General features: G+C 42.8%; 12 non-coding genes across 12 annotated transcripts; 4 read left to right on the forward strand and 8 right to left on the reverse strand.

Moving 5' to 3' along the window:
* Positions 1 to 643: 643 nt before the first annotated feature.
* On the reverse strand, positions 644 to 715 carry trnad-guc (transfer RNA aspartic acid (anticodon GUC)). Its single transcript has one exon. It is a non-coding gene; the product is annotated as a tRNA-Asp (tRNA).
* A 923-nt stretch (positions 716 to 1,638) lies between these two features.
* Positions 1,639 to 1,726, forward strand: trnay-gua (transfer RNA tyrosine (anticodon GUA)). The gene is given in 2 exon segments: positions 1,639 to 1,675; positions 1,691 to 1,726. It is a non-coding gene; the product is annotated as a tRNA-Tyr (tRNA).
* A 1,185-nt stretch (positions 1,727 to 2,911) lies between these two features.
* trnae-cuc (transfer RNA glutamic acid (anticodon CUC)) lies at positions 2,912 to 2,983 on the reverse strand. Its single transcript has one exon. It is a non-coding gene; the product is annotated as a tRNA-Glu (tRNA).
* Positions 2,984 to 4,449: 1,466 nt separating this feature from the next.
* trnad-guc (transfer RNA aspartic acid (anticodon GUC)) lies at positions 4,450 to 4,521 on the reverse strand. Its single transcript has one exon. It is a non-coding gene; the product is annotated as a tRNA-Asp (tRNA).
* A 1,249-nt stretch (positions 4,522 to 5,770) lies between these two features.
* trnad-guc (transfer RNA aspartic acid (anticodon GUC)) lies at positions 5,771 to 5,842 on the reverse strand. Its single transcript has one exon. It is a non-coding gene; the product is annotated as a tRNA-Asp (tRNA).
* A 923-nt stretch (positions 5,843 to 6,765) lies between these two features.
* Positions 6,766 to 6,853, forward strand: trnay-gua (transfer RNA tyrosine (anticodon GUA)). The gene is given in 2 exon segments: positions 6,766 to 6,802; positions 6,818 to 6,853. It is a non-coding gene; the product is annotated as a tRNA-Tyr (tRNA).
* Positions 6,854 to 8,038: 1,185 nt separating this feature from the next.
* Positions 8,039 to 8,110, reverse strand: trnae-cuc (transfer RNA glutamic acid (anticodon CUC)). The gene has a single exon. It is a non-coding gene; the product is annotated as a tRNA-Glu (tRNA).
* Positions 8,111 to 9,580: 1,470 nt separating this feature from the next.
* trnad-guc (transfer RNA aspartic acid (anticodon GUC)) lies at positions 9,581 to 9,652 on the reverse strand. Its single transcript has one exon. It is a non-coding gene; the product is annotated as a tRNA-Asp (tRNA).
* A 923-nt stretch (positions 9,653 to 10,575) lies between these two features.
* Positions 10,576 to 10,663, forward strand: trnay-gua (transfer RNA tyrosine (anticodon GUA)). Its single transcript is given in 2 exon segments — positions 10,576 to 10,612; positions 10,628 to 10,663. It is a non-coding gene; the product is annotated as a tRNA-Tyr (tRNA).
* Positions 10,664 to 11,848: 1,185 nt separating this feature from the next.
* On the reverse strand, positions 11,849 to 11,920 carry trnae-cuc (transfer RNA glutamic acid (anticodon CUC)). The gene has a single exon. It is a non-coding gene; the product is annotated as a tRNA-Glu (tRNA).
* Positions 11,921 to 13,390: 1,470 nt separating this feature from the next.
* trnad-guc (transfer RNA aspartic acid (anticodon GUC)) lies at positions 13,391 to 13,462 on the reverse strand. The gene has a single exon. It is a non-coding gene; the product is annotated as a tRNA-Asp (tRNA).
* Positions 13,463 to 14,385: 923 nt separating this feature from the next.
* trnay-gua (transfer RNA tyrosine (anticodon GUA)) lies at positions 14,386 to 14,473 on the forward strand. Its single transcript is given in 2 exon segments — positions 14,386 to 14,422; positions 14,438 to 14,473. It is a non-coding gene; the product is annotated as a tRNA-Tyr (tRNA).
* Positions 14,474 to 15,005: the final 532 nt, after the last annotated feature.

Raw genomic sequence — 15,005 nt, forward strand, 5'->3', positions numbered from 1 at the left:
GTATAAAAGCACGTTGTGCTGAAAAGATCGCTTGTGAACTAAAAGGGAGTTTTTTTGTAAACCTTGATATCATCCAATAAGAGGGCATATTGCTATTGGGACATTGGCCTGTAAGGTTGAGCGTTACTACTTCCCAGCCAACAGAATGGTTAGGCCCGCCTCTCAGCCATTCACGCTAAATGTAAGCTAACGACTAAAGTGTATTACCGCTGTTAACATACTAGAAATGTATTTAATGGTAAAACGGGATAGTTCATGGAATTCTGCACTGCTACCGCTGGTGAGTGGCGTAGCGCCGTTGAGTTATGTGTTTCGTAACTGTGTTTTACGTCAAGTGTTAAATCATGTGTGTTAACCGTTGCGCCCTTGAGCAATAAGAAGGCGGCTTGGTCTGAGGAATCACGTTTTCTTTCACATCATGTATGGCTTAGGGTTAGGGTTAGAAATGGCTTGAAAAGACGCTTGGCCAAGGAGTTGCACTGAAGCCTTGTCTTATGCTCCATTCCTGGTAAGGCTTGTAAAGACGGTTGGCACTTTGGAAATGACCAAAACATAGATGAGCCAAGGAATTGCACTTAAGCCTTGTCTCATGCTCCATTCGTGTGATGGGCAAAAGAACATGGCACTGGTGCTAGAAAACAGACTCCCCGTCGGGGAATCGAACCCCGGTCTTCCGCGTGACAGGCGGAGATACTGTCCACTATACTAACGAGGAAACGCTGCTTAGGATTGTAAAGACGGTTGGCACTCTGGGAATGATGGAAACATAAACGCTCAAACCATAAATGAGCCAGGAAATTGCACTTAAGCCTCGTCTCATGCTCCATTCCTGCGACGGCCAAGAGAACATGGCACTGGACTTGAACTGCCCTGGGGTTTTACCTGTGCAAGTTGAAGCCTGCTATGAACCTGTGTCTTAATGCGGAGAAAACTCTACACAGATGAGCAAGAAAGCACCTTGGCATTCATCAAACAAGCTCGTGCCAAACAAATCTTCCACCCTAGGGAATTGCTTTGACGTAAAGGAAGTCATCCGAATGTGTACATGTAAACTTGTAAATGCTCTGTTTGCTTAATTGAAGTAAATGTACTGAAACTTGAGAATATAAAGATGGACAAACACGTTTACAGGCTCCAGAAAAAATAGTGACTCCCAGAGGTAAATAGGCAATAAGTAAAATAAATAAGTCCTGAGTGAAATAAATATGCAATAAATGTTATGTACAAGTGATTGTACATTTTATGTGATAACTGTATAAAAGCGCGTTGTGCTGAAAAGATCGCTTGTGAACTAAAAGGGAGTTTTTTTGTAAACCTTGATATCATCTGATATCATTTGACCTTGGCATTCATCAAACAAGCTCGTGCCAAACAAATCTTCCACCCTAGGGAATTGCTTTGACGTAAAGGAAGTCATCCGAATGTGTACATGTAAACTTGTAAATGCTCTGTTTGCTTAATTGAAGTAAATGTATTGAAACATGGGAATGTAAAGATGGACAAACACGTTTATAGGCTCCAGAAAAAATAGTCTAGTGTTTCCTTAAAACAGTTTGCCGCGTTGCTTGTGAAGAGCAAGTTGGTATAGAAAATTGGTCTCGTTTGCTAGCTCACTTATCAAAGATCCCTTCTGCCTTACCTTCGATAGCTCAGTTGGTAGAGCGGAGGACTGTAGGTACATATAGTGGGCATCCTTAGGTCGCTGGTTCGACTCCGGCTCGAAGGAAGGCTTGCTCTATGTGAGCTGGCTTTTTTTTTTTAATAAATGTTTATTTGCACTTTTTTTTGTAAACCTTGATATCATCCAATAAGAGGGCATATTGCTATTGGGACATTGGCCTGTAAGGTTGAGCGTTACTACTTCCCAGCCAATAGAATGGTTAGGCCCGCCTCTCAGCCATTCACGCTAAATGTAAGCTAACGACTAAAGTGTATTACCGCTGTTAACATACTAGAAATGTATTTAATGGTAAAACGGGATAGTTCATGGAATTCTGCACTGCTACCGCTGGTGAGTGGCGTAGCGCCGTTGAGTTATGTGTTTCGTAACTGTGTTTTACGTCAAGTGTTAAATCATGTGTGTTAACCGTTGCGCCCTTGAGCAATAAGAAGGCGGCTTGGTCTGAGGAATCACGTTTTCTTTCACATCATGTATGGCTTAGGGTTAGGGTTAGAAATGGCTTGAAAAGACGCTTGGCCAAGGAGTTGCACTGAAGCCTTGTCTTATGCTCCATTCCTGGTAAGGCTTGTAAAGACGGTTGGCACTTTGGAAATGACCAAAACATAGATGAGCCAAGGAATTGCACTTAAGCCTTGTCTCATGCTCCATTCGTGTGATGGCCAAGAGAACATGGCACTGGACTTGAACTGCCCTGGGGTTTTACCTGTGCAAGTTGAAGCCTGCTATGAACCTGTGTCTTAATGCGGAGAAAACTCTACACAGATGAGCAAGAAAGCACCTTGGCATTCATCAAACAAGCTCGTGCCAAACAAATCTTCCACCCTAGGGAATTGCTTTGACGTAAAGGAAGTCATCCGAATGTGTACATGTAAACTTGTAAATGCTCTGTTTGCTTAATTGAAGTAAATGTACTGAAACTTGAGAATATAAAGATGGACAAACACGTTTATAGGCTCCAGAAAAAATAGTCTAGTGTTTCCTTAAAACAGTTTGCCGCGTTGCTTGTGAAGAGCAAGTTGGTATAGAAAATTGGTCTCGTTTGCTAGCTCACTTATCAAAGATCTCTTCTGCCTTACCTTCGATAGCTCAGTTGGTAGAGCGGAGGACTGTAGGTACTTATAGTGGGCATCCTTAGGTCGCTGGTCTGGCTCGAAGGAAGGCTTGCTCTATGTGAGCTGGCTTTTTTTTTTTTAATAAATGTTTATTTGGCCCGAGGTTAATAAAACGCAATTCCCTGACCGGGAATCGAACCCGGGCCGCGGCGGTGAGAGCGCAGAATCCTAACCACTAGACGACCAGGGACGAGCACCGAGAAGGTGGTGGCCTCTACACTGGCTATGCTGGCCCCTGTCTACCAGCAAAAGCTCCTACAAAGGGCACGAGCATCAGCACAGGACCATGGAGCAATAAGAAGGCGGCTTGGTCTGAGGAATCACGTTTTCTTTCACATCATGTATGGCTTAGGGTTAGGGTTAGAAAAGGCTCGAAAAGACGCTTGGCCAAGGAGTTGCGCTTAAGCCTTGTCTTATGCTCCATTCCGGGTAAGGCTTGTAAAGACGGTTGGCACTCTGGGAATGATGGAAACATAAACGCTCAAACCATAAATGAGCCAGGAAATTGCACTTAAGCCTCGTCTCATGCTCCATTCCTGCGACGGCCAAGAGAACATGGCACTGGACTTGAACTGCCCTGGGGTTTTACCTGTGCAAGTTGAAGCCTGCTATGAACCTGTGTCTTAATGCGGAGAAAACTACACAGATGAGCAAGAAAGCACCTTGGCATTCATCAAACAAGCTCGTGCCAAACAAATCTTCCACCCTAGGGAATTGCTTTGACGTAAAGGAAGTCATCCGAAAGTGTACATGTAAACTTGTAAATGCTCTGTTTGCTTAATTGAAGTAAATGTATTGAAGAGGGGCAGAAACATGAGAATATAAAGATGGACAAACACGTTTACAGGCTCCAGAAAAAATAGTGACTCCCAGAGGTAAATAGGCAATAAGTAAAATAAATAAGTCCTGAGTGAAATAAATTGACAATAAGTAAAATAAATAAATAAGTCCTAATTGAAATAAATATGCAATAAATGTTATGTACAAGTGATTGTACATTTTATGTGATAACTGTATAAAAGCGCGTTGTGCTGAAAAGATCGCTTGTGAACTAAAAGGGAGTTTTTTTGTAAACCTTGATATCATCCAATAAGAGGGCATATTGCTATTGGGACATTGGCCTGTAAGGTTGAGCGTTACTACTTCCCAGCCAACAGAATGGTTAGGCCCGCCTCTCAGCCATTCACGCTAAATGTAAGCTAACGACTAAAGTGTATTACCGCTGTTAACATACTAGAAATGTATTTAATGGTAAAACGGGATAGTTCATGGAATTCTGCACTGCTACCGCTGGTGAGTGGCGTAGCGCCGTTGAGTTATGTGTTTCGTAACTGTGTTTTACGTCAAGTGTTAAATCATGTGTGTTAACCGTTGCGCCCTTGAGCAATAAGAAGGCGGCTTGGTCTGAGGAATCACGTTTTCTTTCACATCATGTATGGCTTAGGGTTAGGGTTAGAAATGGCTTGAAAAGACGCTTGGCCAAGGAGTTGCACTGAAGCCTTGTCTTATGCTCCATTCCTGGTAAGGCTTGTAAAGACGGTTGGCACTTTGGAAATGACCAAAACATAGATGAGCCAAGGAATTGCACTTAAGCCTTGTCTCATGCTCCATTCGTGTGATGGGCAAAAGAACATGGCACTGGTGCTAGAAAACAGACTCCCCGTCGGGGAATCGAACCCCGGTCTTCCGCGTGACAGGCGGAGATACTGTCCACTATACTAACGAGGAAACCCTGCTTAGGCTTGTAAAGACGGTTGGCACTCTGGGAATGATGGAAACATAAACGCTCAAACCATACATGAGCCAGGAAATTGCACTTAAGCCTCGTCTCATGCTCCATTCCTGCGATGGCCAAGAGAACATGGCACTGGACTTGAACTGCCCTGGGGTTTTACCTGTGCAAGTTGAAGCCTGCTATGAACCTGTGTCTTAATGCGGAGAAAACTCTACACAGATGAGCAAGAAAGCACCTTGGCATTCATCAAACAAGCTCGTGCCAAACAAATCTTCCACCCTAGGGAATTGCTTTGACGTAAAGGAAGTCATCCGAAAGTGTACATGTAAACTTGTAAATGCTCTGTTTGCTTAATTGAAGTAAATGTATTGAAGAGGGGCAGAAACATGAGAATATAAAGATGGACAAACACGTTTACAGGCTCCAGAAAAAATAGTGACTCCCAGAGGTAAATAGGCAATAAGTAAAATAAATAAGTCCTGAGTGAAATAAATTGACAATAAGTAAAATAAATAAATAAGTCCTAATTGAAATAAATATGCAATAAATGTTATGTACAAGTGATTGTACATTTTATGTGATAACTGTATAAAAGCGCGTTGTGCTGAAAAGATCGCTTGTGAACTAAAAGGGAGTTTTTTTGTAAACCTTGATATCATCCAATAAGAGGGCATATTGCTATTGGGACATTGGCCTGTAAGGTTGAGCGTTACTACTTCCCAGCCAACAGAATGGTTAGGCCCGCCTCTCAGCCATTCACGCTAAATGTAAGCTAACGACTAAAGTGTATTACCGCTGTTAACATACTAGAAATGTATTTAATGGTAAAACGGGATAGTTCATGGAATTCTGCACTGCTACCGCTGGTGAGTGGCGTAGCGCCGTTGAGTTATGTGTTTCGTAACTGTGTTTCGTAACTGTGTTTTACGTCAAGTGTTAAATCATGTGTGTTAACCGTTGCGCCCTTGAGCAATAAGAAGGCGGCTTGGTCTGAGGAATCACGTTTTCTTTCACATCATGTATGGCTTAGGGTTAGGGTTAGAAATGGCTTGAAAAGACGCTTGGCCAAGGAGTTGCACTGAAGCCTTGTCTTATGCTCCATTCCTGGTAAGGCTTGTAAAGACGGTTGGCACTTTGGAAATGACCAAAACATAGATGAGCCAAGGAATTGCACTTAAGCCTTGTCTCATGCTCCATTCGTGTGATGGGCAAAAGAACATGGCACTGGTGCTAGAAAACAGACTCCCCGTCGGGGAATCGAACCCCGGTCTTCCGCGTGACAGGCGGAGATACTGTCCACTATACTAACGAGGAAACCCTGCTTAGGCTTGTAAAGACGGTTGGCACTCTGGGAATGATGGAAACATAAACGCTCAAACCATACATGAGCCAGGAAATTGCACTTAAGCCTCGTCTCATGCTCCATTCCTGCGATGGCCAAGAGAACATGGCACTGGACTTGAACTGCCCTGGGGTTTTACCTGTGCAAGTTGAAGCCTGCTATGAACCTGTGTCTTAATGCGGAGAAAACTCTACACAGATGAGCAAGAAAGCACCTTGGCATTCATCAAACAAGCTCGTGCCAAACAAATCTTCCACCCTAGGGAATTGCTTTGACGTAAAGGAAGTCATCCAAATGTGTACATGTAAACTTGTAAATGCTCTGTTTGCTTAATTGAAGTAAATGTACTGAAACTTGAGAATATAAAGATGGACAAACACGTTTACAGGCTCCAGAAAAAATAGTGACTCCCAGAGGTAAATAGGCAATAAGTAAAATAAATAAGTCCTGAGTGAAATAAATATGCAATAAATGTTATGTACAAGTGATTGTACATTTTATGTGATAACTGTATAAAAGCGCGTTGTGCTGAAAAGATCGCTTGTGAACTAAAAGGGAGTTTTTTTGTAAACCTTGATATCATCTGATATCATTTGACCTTGGCATTCATCAAACAAGCTCGTGCCAAACAAATCTTCCACCCTAGGGAATTGCTTTGACGTAAAGGAAGTCATCCGAATGTGTACATGTAAACTTGTAAATGCTCTGTTTGCTTAATTGAAGTAAATGTATTGAAACATGGGAATGTAAAGATGGACAAACACGTTTATAGGCTCCAGAAAAAATAGTCTAGTGTTTCCTTAAAACAGTTTGCCGCGTTGCTTGTGAAGAGCAAGTTGGTATAGAAAATTGGTCTCGTTTGCTAGCTCACTTATCAAAGATCCCTTCTGCCTTACCTTCGATAGCTCAGTTGGTAGAGCGGAGGACTGTAGGTACATATAGTGGGCATCCTTAGGTCGCTGGTTCGACTCCGGCTCGAAGGAAGGCTTGCTCTATGTGAGCTGGCTTTTTTTTTTTAATAAATGTTTATTTGCACTTTTTTTTGTAAACCTTGATATCATCCAATAAGAGGGCATATTGCTATTGGGACATTGGCCTGTAAGGTTGAGCGTTACTACTTCCCAGCCAATAGAATGGTTAGGCCCGCCTCTCAGCCATTCACGCTAAATGTAAGCTAACGACTAAAGTGTATTACCGCTGTTAACATACTAGAAATGTATTTAATGGTAAAACGGGATAGTTCATGGAATTCTGCACTGCTACCGCTGGTGAGTGGCGTAGCGCCGTTGAGTTATGTGTTTCGTAACTGTGTTTTACGTCAAGTGTTAAATCATGTGTGTTAACCGTTGCGCCCTTGAGCAATAAGAAGGCGGCTTGGTCTGAGGAATCACGTTTTCTTTCACATCATGTATGGCTTAGGGTTAGGGTTAGAAATGGCTTGAAAAGACGCTTGGCCAAGGAGTTGCACTGAAGCCTTGTCTTATGCTCCATTCCTGGTAAGGCTTGTAAAGACGGTTGGCACTTTGGAAATGACCAAAACATAGATGAGCCAAGGAATTGCACTTAAGCCTCGTCTCATGCTCCATTCGTGTGATGGCCAAGAGAACATGGCACTGGACTTGAACTGCCCTGGGGTTTTACCTGTGCAAGTTGAAGCCTGCTATGAACCTGTGTCTTAATGCGGAGAAAACTCTACACAGATGAGCAAGAAAGCACCTTGGCATTCATCAAACAAGCTCGTGCCAAACAAATCTTCCACCCTAGGGAATTGCTTTGACGTAAAGGAAGTCATCCGAATGTGTACATGTAAACTTGTAAATGCTCTGTTTGCTTAATTGAAGTAAATGTACTGAAACTTGAGAATATAAAGATGGACAAACACGTTTATAGGCTCCAGAAAAAATAGTCTAGTGTTTCCTTAAAACAGTTTGCCGCGTTGCTTGTGAAGAGCAAGTTGGTATAGAAAATTGGTCTCGTTTGCTAGCTCACTTATCAAAGATCTCTTCTGCCTTACCTTCGGTAGCTCAGTTGGTAGAGCGGAGGACTGTAGGTACTTATAGTGGGCATCCTTAGGTCGCTGGTCCGGCTCGAAGGAAGGCTTGCTCTATGTGAGCTGGCTTTTTTTTTTTTAATAAATGTTTATTTGGCCCGAGGTTAATAAAACGCAATTCCCTGACCGGGAATCGAACCCGGGCCGCGGCGGTGAGAGCGCCGAATCCTAACCACTAGACGACCAGGGACGAGCACCGAGAAGGTGGTGGCCTCTACACTGGCTATGCTGGCCCCTGTCTACCAGCAAAAGCTCCTACAAAGGGCACATGAGCATCAGCACAGGACCATGGAGCAATAAGAAGGCGGCTTGGTCTGAGGAATCACGTTTTCTTTCACATCATGTATGGCTTAGGGTTAGGGTTAGAAAAGGCTCGAAAAGACGCTTGGCCAAGGAGTTGCGCTTAAGCCTTGTCTTATGCTCCATTCCGGGTAAGGCTTGTAAAGACGGTTGGCACTCTGGGAATGATGGAAACATAAACGCTCAAACCATAAATGAGCCAGGAAATTGCACTTAAGCCTCGTCTCATGCTCCATTCCTGCGATGGCCAAGAGAACATGGCACTGGACTTGAACTGCCCTGGGGTTTTACCTGTGCAAGTTGAAGCCTGCTATGAACCTGTGTCTTAATGCGGAGAAAACTCTACACAGATGAGCAAGAAAGCACCTTGGCATTCATCAAACAAGCTCGTGCCAAACAAATCTTCCACCCTAGGGAATTGCTTTGACGTAAAGGAAGTCATCCGAAAGTGTACATGTAAACTTGTAAATGCTCTGTTTGCTTAATTGAAGTAAATGTATTGAAGAGGGGCAGAAACATGAGAATATAAAGATGGACAAACACGTTTACAGGCTCCAGAAAAAATAGTGACTCCCAGAGGTAAATAGGCAATAAGTAAAATAAATAAGTCCTGAGTGAAATAAATTGACAATAAGTAAAATAAATAAATAAGTCCTAATTGAAATAAATATGCAATAAATGTTATGTACAAGTGATTGTACATTTTATGTGATAACTGTATAAAAGCGCGTTGTGCTGAAAAGATCGCTTGTGAACTAAAAGGGAGTTTTTTTGTAAACCTTGATATCATCCAATAAGAGGGCATATTGCTATTGGGACATTGGCCTGTAAGGTTGAGCGTTACTACTTCCCAGCCAACAGAATGGTTAGGCCCGCCTCTCAGCCATTCACGCTAAATGTAAGCTAACGACTAAAGTGTATTACCGCTGTTAACATACTAGAAATGTATTTAATGGTAAAACGGGATAGTTCATGGAATTCTGCACTGCTACCGCTGGTGAGTGGCGTAGCGCCGTTGAGTTATGTGTTTCGTAACTGTGTTTTACGTCAAGTGTTAAATCATGTGTGTTAACCGTTGCGCCCTTGAGCAATAAGAAGGCGGCTTGGTCTGAGGAATCACGTTTTCTTTCACATCATGTATGGCTTAGGGTTAGGGTTAGAAATGGCTTGAAAAGACGCTTGGCCAAGGAGTTGCACTGAAGCCTTGTCTTATGCTCCATTCCTGGTAAGGCTTGTAAAGACGGTTGGCACTTTGGAAATGACCAAAACATAGATGAGCCAAGGAATTGCACTTAAGCCTTGTCTCATGCTCCATTCGTGTGATGGGCAAAAGAACATGGCACTGGTGCTAGAAAACAGACTCCCCGTCGGGGAATCGAACCCCGGTCTTCCGCGTGACAGGCGGAGATACTGTCCACTATACTAACGAGGAAACCCTGCTTAGGCTTGTAAAGACGGTTGGCACTCTGGGAATGATGGAAACATAAACGCTCAAACCATACATGAGCCAGGAAATTGCACTTAAGCCTCGTCTCATGCTCCATTCCTGCGATGGCCAAGAGAACATGGCACTGGACTTGAACTGCCCTGGGGTTTTACCTGTGCAAGTTGAAGCCTGCTATGAACCTGTGTCTTAATGCGGAGAAAACTCTACACAGATGAGCAAGAAAGCACCTTGGCATTCATCAAACAAGCTCGTGCCAAACAAATCTTCCACCCTAGGGAATTGCTTTGACGTAAAGGAAGTCATCCAAATGTGTACATGTAAACTTGTAAATGCTCTGTTTGCTTAATTGAAGTAAATGTACTGAAACTTGAGAATATAAAGATGGACAAACACGTTTACAGGCTCCAGAAAAAATAGTGACTCCCAGAGGTAAATAGGCAATAAGTAAAATAAATAAGTCCTGAGTGAAATAAATATGCAATAAATGTTATGTACAAGTGATTGTACATTTTATGTGATAACTGTATAAAAGCGCGTTGTGCTGAAAAGATCGCTTGTGAACTAAAAGGGAGTTTTTTTGTAAACCTTGATATCATCTGATATCATTTGACCTTGGCATTCATCAAACAAGCTCGTGCCAAACAAATCTTCCACCCTAGGGAATTGCTTTGACGTAAAGGAAGTCATCCGAATGTGTACATGTAAACTTGTAAATGCTCTGTTTGCTTAATTGAAGTAAATGTATTGAAACATGGGAATGTAAAGATGGACAAACACGTTTATAGGCTCCAGAAAAAATAGTCTAGTGTTTCCTTAAAACAGTTTGCCGCGTTGCTTGTGAAGAGCAAGTTGGTATAGAAAATTGGTCTCGTTTGCTAGCTCACTTATCAAAGATCCCTTCTGCCTTACCTTCGATAGCTCAGTTGGTAGAGCGGAGGACTGTAGGTACATATAGTGGGCATCCTTAGGTCGCTGGTTCGACTCCGGCTCGAAGGAAGGCTTGCTCTATGTGAGCTGGCTTTTTTTTTTTAATAAATGTTTATTTGCACTTTTTTTTGTAAACCTTGATATCATCCAATAAGAGGGCATATTGCTATTGGGACATTGGCCTGTAAGGTTGAGCGTTACTACTTCCCAGCCAATAGAATGGTTAGGCCCGCCTCTCAGCCATTCACGCTAAATGTAAGCTAACGACTAAAGTGTATTACCGCTGTTAACATACTAGAAATGTATTTAATGGTAAAACGGGATAGTTCATGGAATTCTGCACTGCTACCGCTGGTGAGTGGCGTAGCGCCGTTGAGTTATGTGTTTCGTAACTGTGTTTTACGTCAAGTGTTAAATCATGTGTGTTAACCGTTGCGCCCTTGAGCAATAAGAAGGCGGCTTGGTCTGAGGAATCACGTTTTCTTTCACATCATGTATGGCTTAGGGTTAGGGTTAGAAATGGCTTGAAAAGACGCTTGGCCAAGGAGTTGCACTGAAGCCTTGTCTTATGCTCCATTCCTGGTAAGGCTTGTAAAGACGGTTGGCACTTTGGAAATGACCAAAACATAGATGAGCCAAGGAATTGCACTTAAGCCTCGTCTCATGCTCCATTCGTGTGATGGCCAAGAGAACATGGCACTGGACTTGAACTGCCCTGGGGTTTTACCTGTGCAAGTTGAAGCCTGCTATGAACCTGTGTCTTAATGCGGAGAAAACTCTACACAGATGAGCAAGAAAGCACCTTGGCATTCATCAAACAAGCTCGTGCCAAACAAATCTTCCACCCTAGGGAATTGCTTTGACGTAAAGGAAGTCATCCGAATGTGTACATGTAAACTTGTAAATGCTCTGTTTGCTTAATTGAAGTAAATGTACTGAAACTTGAGAATATAAAGATGGACAAACACGTTTATAGGCTCCAGAAAAAATAGTCTAGTGTTTCCTTAAAACAGTTTGCCGCGTTGCTTGTGAAGAGCAAGTTGGTATAGAAAATTGGTCTCGTTTGCTAGCTCACTTATCAAAGATCTCTTCTGCCTTACCTTCGGTAGCTCAGTTGGTAGAGCGGAGGACTGTAGGTACTTATAGTGGGCATCCTTAGGTCGCTGGTCCGGCTCGAAGGAAGGCTTGCTCTATGTGAGCTGGCTTTTTTTTTTTTAATAAATGTTTATTTGGCCCGAGGTTAATAAAACGCAATTCCCTGACCGGGAATCGAACCCGGGCCGCGGCGGTGAGAGCGCCGAATCCTAACCACTAGACGACCAGGGACGAGCACCGAGAAGGTGGTGGCCTCTACACTGGCTATGCTGGCCCCTGTCTACCAGCAAAAGCTCCTACAAAGGGCACATGAGCATCAGCACAGGACCATGGAGCAATAAGAAGGCGGCTTGGTCTGAGGAATCACGTTTTCTTTCACATCATGTATGGCTTAGGGTTAGGGTTAGAAAAGGCTCGAAAAGACGCTTGGCCAAGGAGTTGCGCTTAAGCCTTGTCTTATGCTCCATTCCGGGTAAGGCTTGTAAAGACGGTTGGCACTCTGGGAATGATGGAAACATAAACGCTCAAACCATAAATGAGCCAGGAAATTGCACTTAAGCCTCGTCTCATGCTCCATTCCTGCGATGGCCAAGAGAACATGGCACTGGACTTGAACTGCCCTGGGGTTTTACCTGTGCAAGTTGAAGCCTGCTATGAACCTGTGTCTTAATGCGGAGAAAACTCTACACAGATGAGCAAGAAAGCACCTTGGCATTCATCAAACAAGCTCGTGCCAAACAAATCTTCCACCCTAGGGAATTGCTTTGACGTAAAGGAAGTCATCCGAAAGTGTACATGTAAACTTGTAAATGCTCTGTTTGCTTAATTGAAGTAAATGTATTGAAGAGGGGCAGAAACATGAGAATATAAAGATGGACAAACACGTTTACAGGCTCCAGAAAAAATAGTGACTCCCAGAGGTAAATAGGCAATAAGTAAAATAAATAAGTCCTGAGTGAAATAAATTGACAATAAGTAAAATAAATAAATAAGTCCTAATTGAAATAAATATGCAATAAATGTTATGTACAAGTGATTGTACATTTTATGTGATAACTGTATAAAAGCGCGTTGTGCTGAAAAGATCGCTTGTGAACTAAAAGGGAGTTTTTTTGTAAACCTTGATATCATCCAATAAGAGGGCATATTGCTATTGGGACATTGGCCTGTAAGGTTGAGCGTTACTACTTCCCAGCCAACAGAATGGTTAGGCCCGCCTCTCAGCCATTCACGCTAAATGTAAGCTAACGACTAAAGTGTATTACCGCTGTTAACATACTAGAAATGTATTTAATGGTAAAACGGGATAGTTCATGGAATTCTGCACTGCTACCGCTGGTGAGTGGCGTAGCGCCGTTGAGTTATGTGTTTCGTAACTGTGTTTTACGTCAAGTGTTAAATCATGTGTGTTAACCGTTGCGCCCTTGAGCAATAAGAAGGCGGCTTGGTCTGAGGAATCACGTTTTCTTTCACATCATGTATGGCTTAGGGTTAGGGTTAGAAATGGCTTGAAAAGACGCTTGGCCAAGGAGTTGCACTGAAGCCTTGTCTTATGCTCCATTCCTGGTAAGGCTTGTAAAGACGGTTGGCACTTTGGAAATGACCAAAACATAGATGAGCCAAGGAATTGCACTTAAGCCTTGTCTCATGCTCCATTCGTGTGATGGGCAAAAGAACATGGCACTGGTGCTAGAAAACAGACTCCCCGTCGGGGAATCGAACCCCGGTCTTCCGCGTGACAGGCGGAGATACTGTCCACTATACTAACGAGGAAACCCAGCTTAGGCTTGTAAAGACGGTTGGCACTCTGGGAATGATGGAAACATAAACGCTCAAACCATACATGAGCCAGGAAATTGCACTTAAGCCTCGTCTCATGCTCCATTCCTGCGATGGCCAAGAGAACATGGCACTGGACTTGAACTGCCCTGGGGTTTTACCTGTGCAAGTTGAAGCCTGCTATGAACCTGTGTCTTAATGCGGAGAAAACTCTACACAGATGAGCAAGAAAGCACCTTGGCATTCATCAAACAAGCTCGTGCCAAACAAATCTTCCACCCTAGGGAATTGCTTTGACGTAAAGGAAGTCATCCGAATGTGTACATGTAAACTTGTAAATGCTCTGTTTGCTTAATTGAAGTAAATGTACTGAAACTTGAGAATATAAAGATGGACAAACACGTTTACAGGCTCCAGAAAAAATAGTGACTCCCAGAGGTAAATAGGCAATAAGTAAAATAAATAAGTCCTGAGTGAAATAAATATGCAATAAATGTTATGTACAAGTGATTGTACATTTTATGTGATAACTGTATAAAAGCGCGTTGTGCTGAAAAGATCGCTTGTGAACTAAAAGGGAGTTTTTTTGTAAACCTTGATATCATCTGATATCATTTGACCTTGGCATTCATCAAACAAGCTCGTGCCAAACAAATCTTCCACCCTAGGGAATTGCTTTGACGTAAAGGAAGTCATCCGAATGTGTACATGTAAACTTGTAAATGCTCTGTTTGCTTAATTGAAGTAAATGTATTGAAACATGGGAATGTAAAGATGGACAAACACGTTTATAGGCTCCAGAAAAAATAGTCTAGTGTTTCCTTAAAACAGTTTGCCGCGTTGCTTGTGAAGAGCAAGTTGGTATAGAAAATTGGTCTCGTTTGCTAGCTCACTTATCAAAGATCCCTTCTGCCTTACCTTCGATAGCTCAGTTGGTAGAGCGGAGGACTGTAGGTACATATAGTGGGCATCCTTAGGTCGCTGGTTCGACTCCGGCTTGAAGGAAGGCTTGCTCTATGTGAGCTGGCTTTTTTTTTTTAATAAATGTTTATTTGCACTTTTTTTTGTAAACCTTGATATCATCCAATAAGAGGGCATATTGCTATTGGGACATTGGCCTGTAAGGTTGAGCGTTACTACTTCCCAGCCAATAGAATGGTTAGGCCCGCCTCTCAGCCATTCACGCTAAATGTAAGCTAACGACTAAAGTGTATTACCGCTGTTAACATACTAGAAATGTATTTAATGGTAAAACGGGATAGTTCATGGAATTCTGCACTGCTACCGCTGGTGAGTGGCGTAGCGCCGTTGAGTTATGTGTTTCGTAACTGTGTTTTACGTCAAGTGTTAAATCATGTGTGTTAACCGTTGCGCCCTTGAGCAATAAGAAGGCGGCTTGGTCTGAGGAATCACGTTTTCTTTCACATCATGTATGGCTTAGGGTTAGGGTTAGAAATGGCTTGAAAAGACGCTTGGCCAAGGAGTTGCACTGAAGCCTTGTCTTATGCTCCATTCCTGGTAAGGCTTGTAAAGACGG

Source organism: Ictalurus furcatus, chromosome 12 (assembly GCF_023375685.1).
Source record: "Ictalurus furcatus strain D&B chromosome 12, Billie_1.0, whole genome shotgun sequence".
NCBI classification, from domain to species: domain Eukaryota; kingdom Metazoa; phylum Chordata; class Actinopteri; order Siluriformes; family Ictaluridae; genus Ictalurus; species Ictalurus furcatus.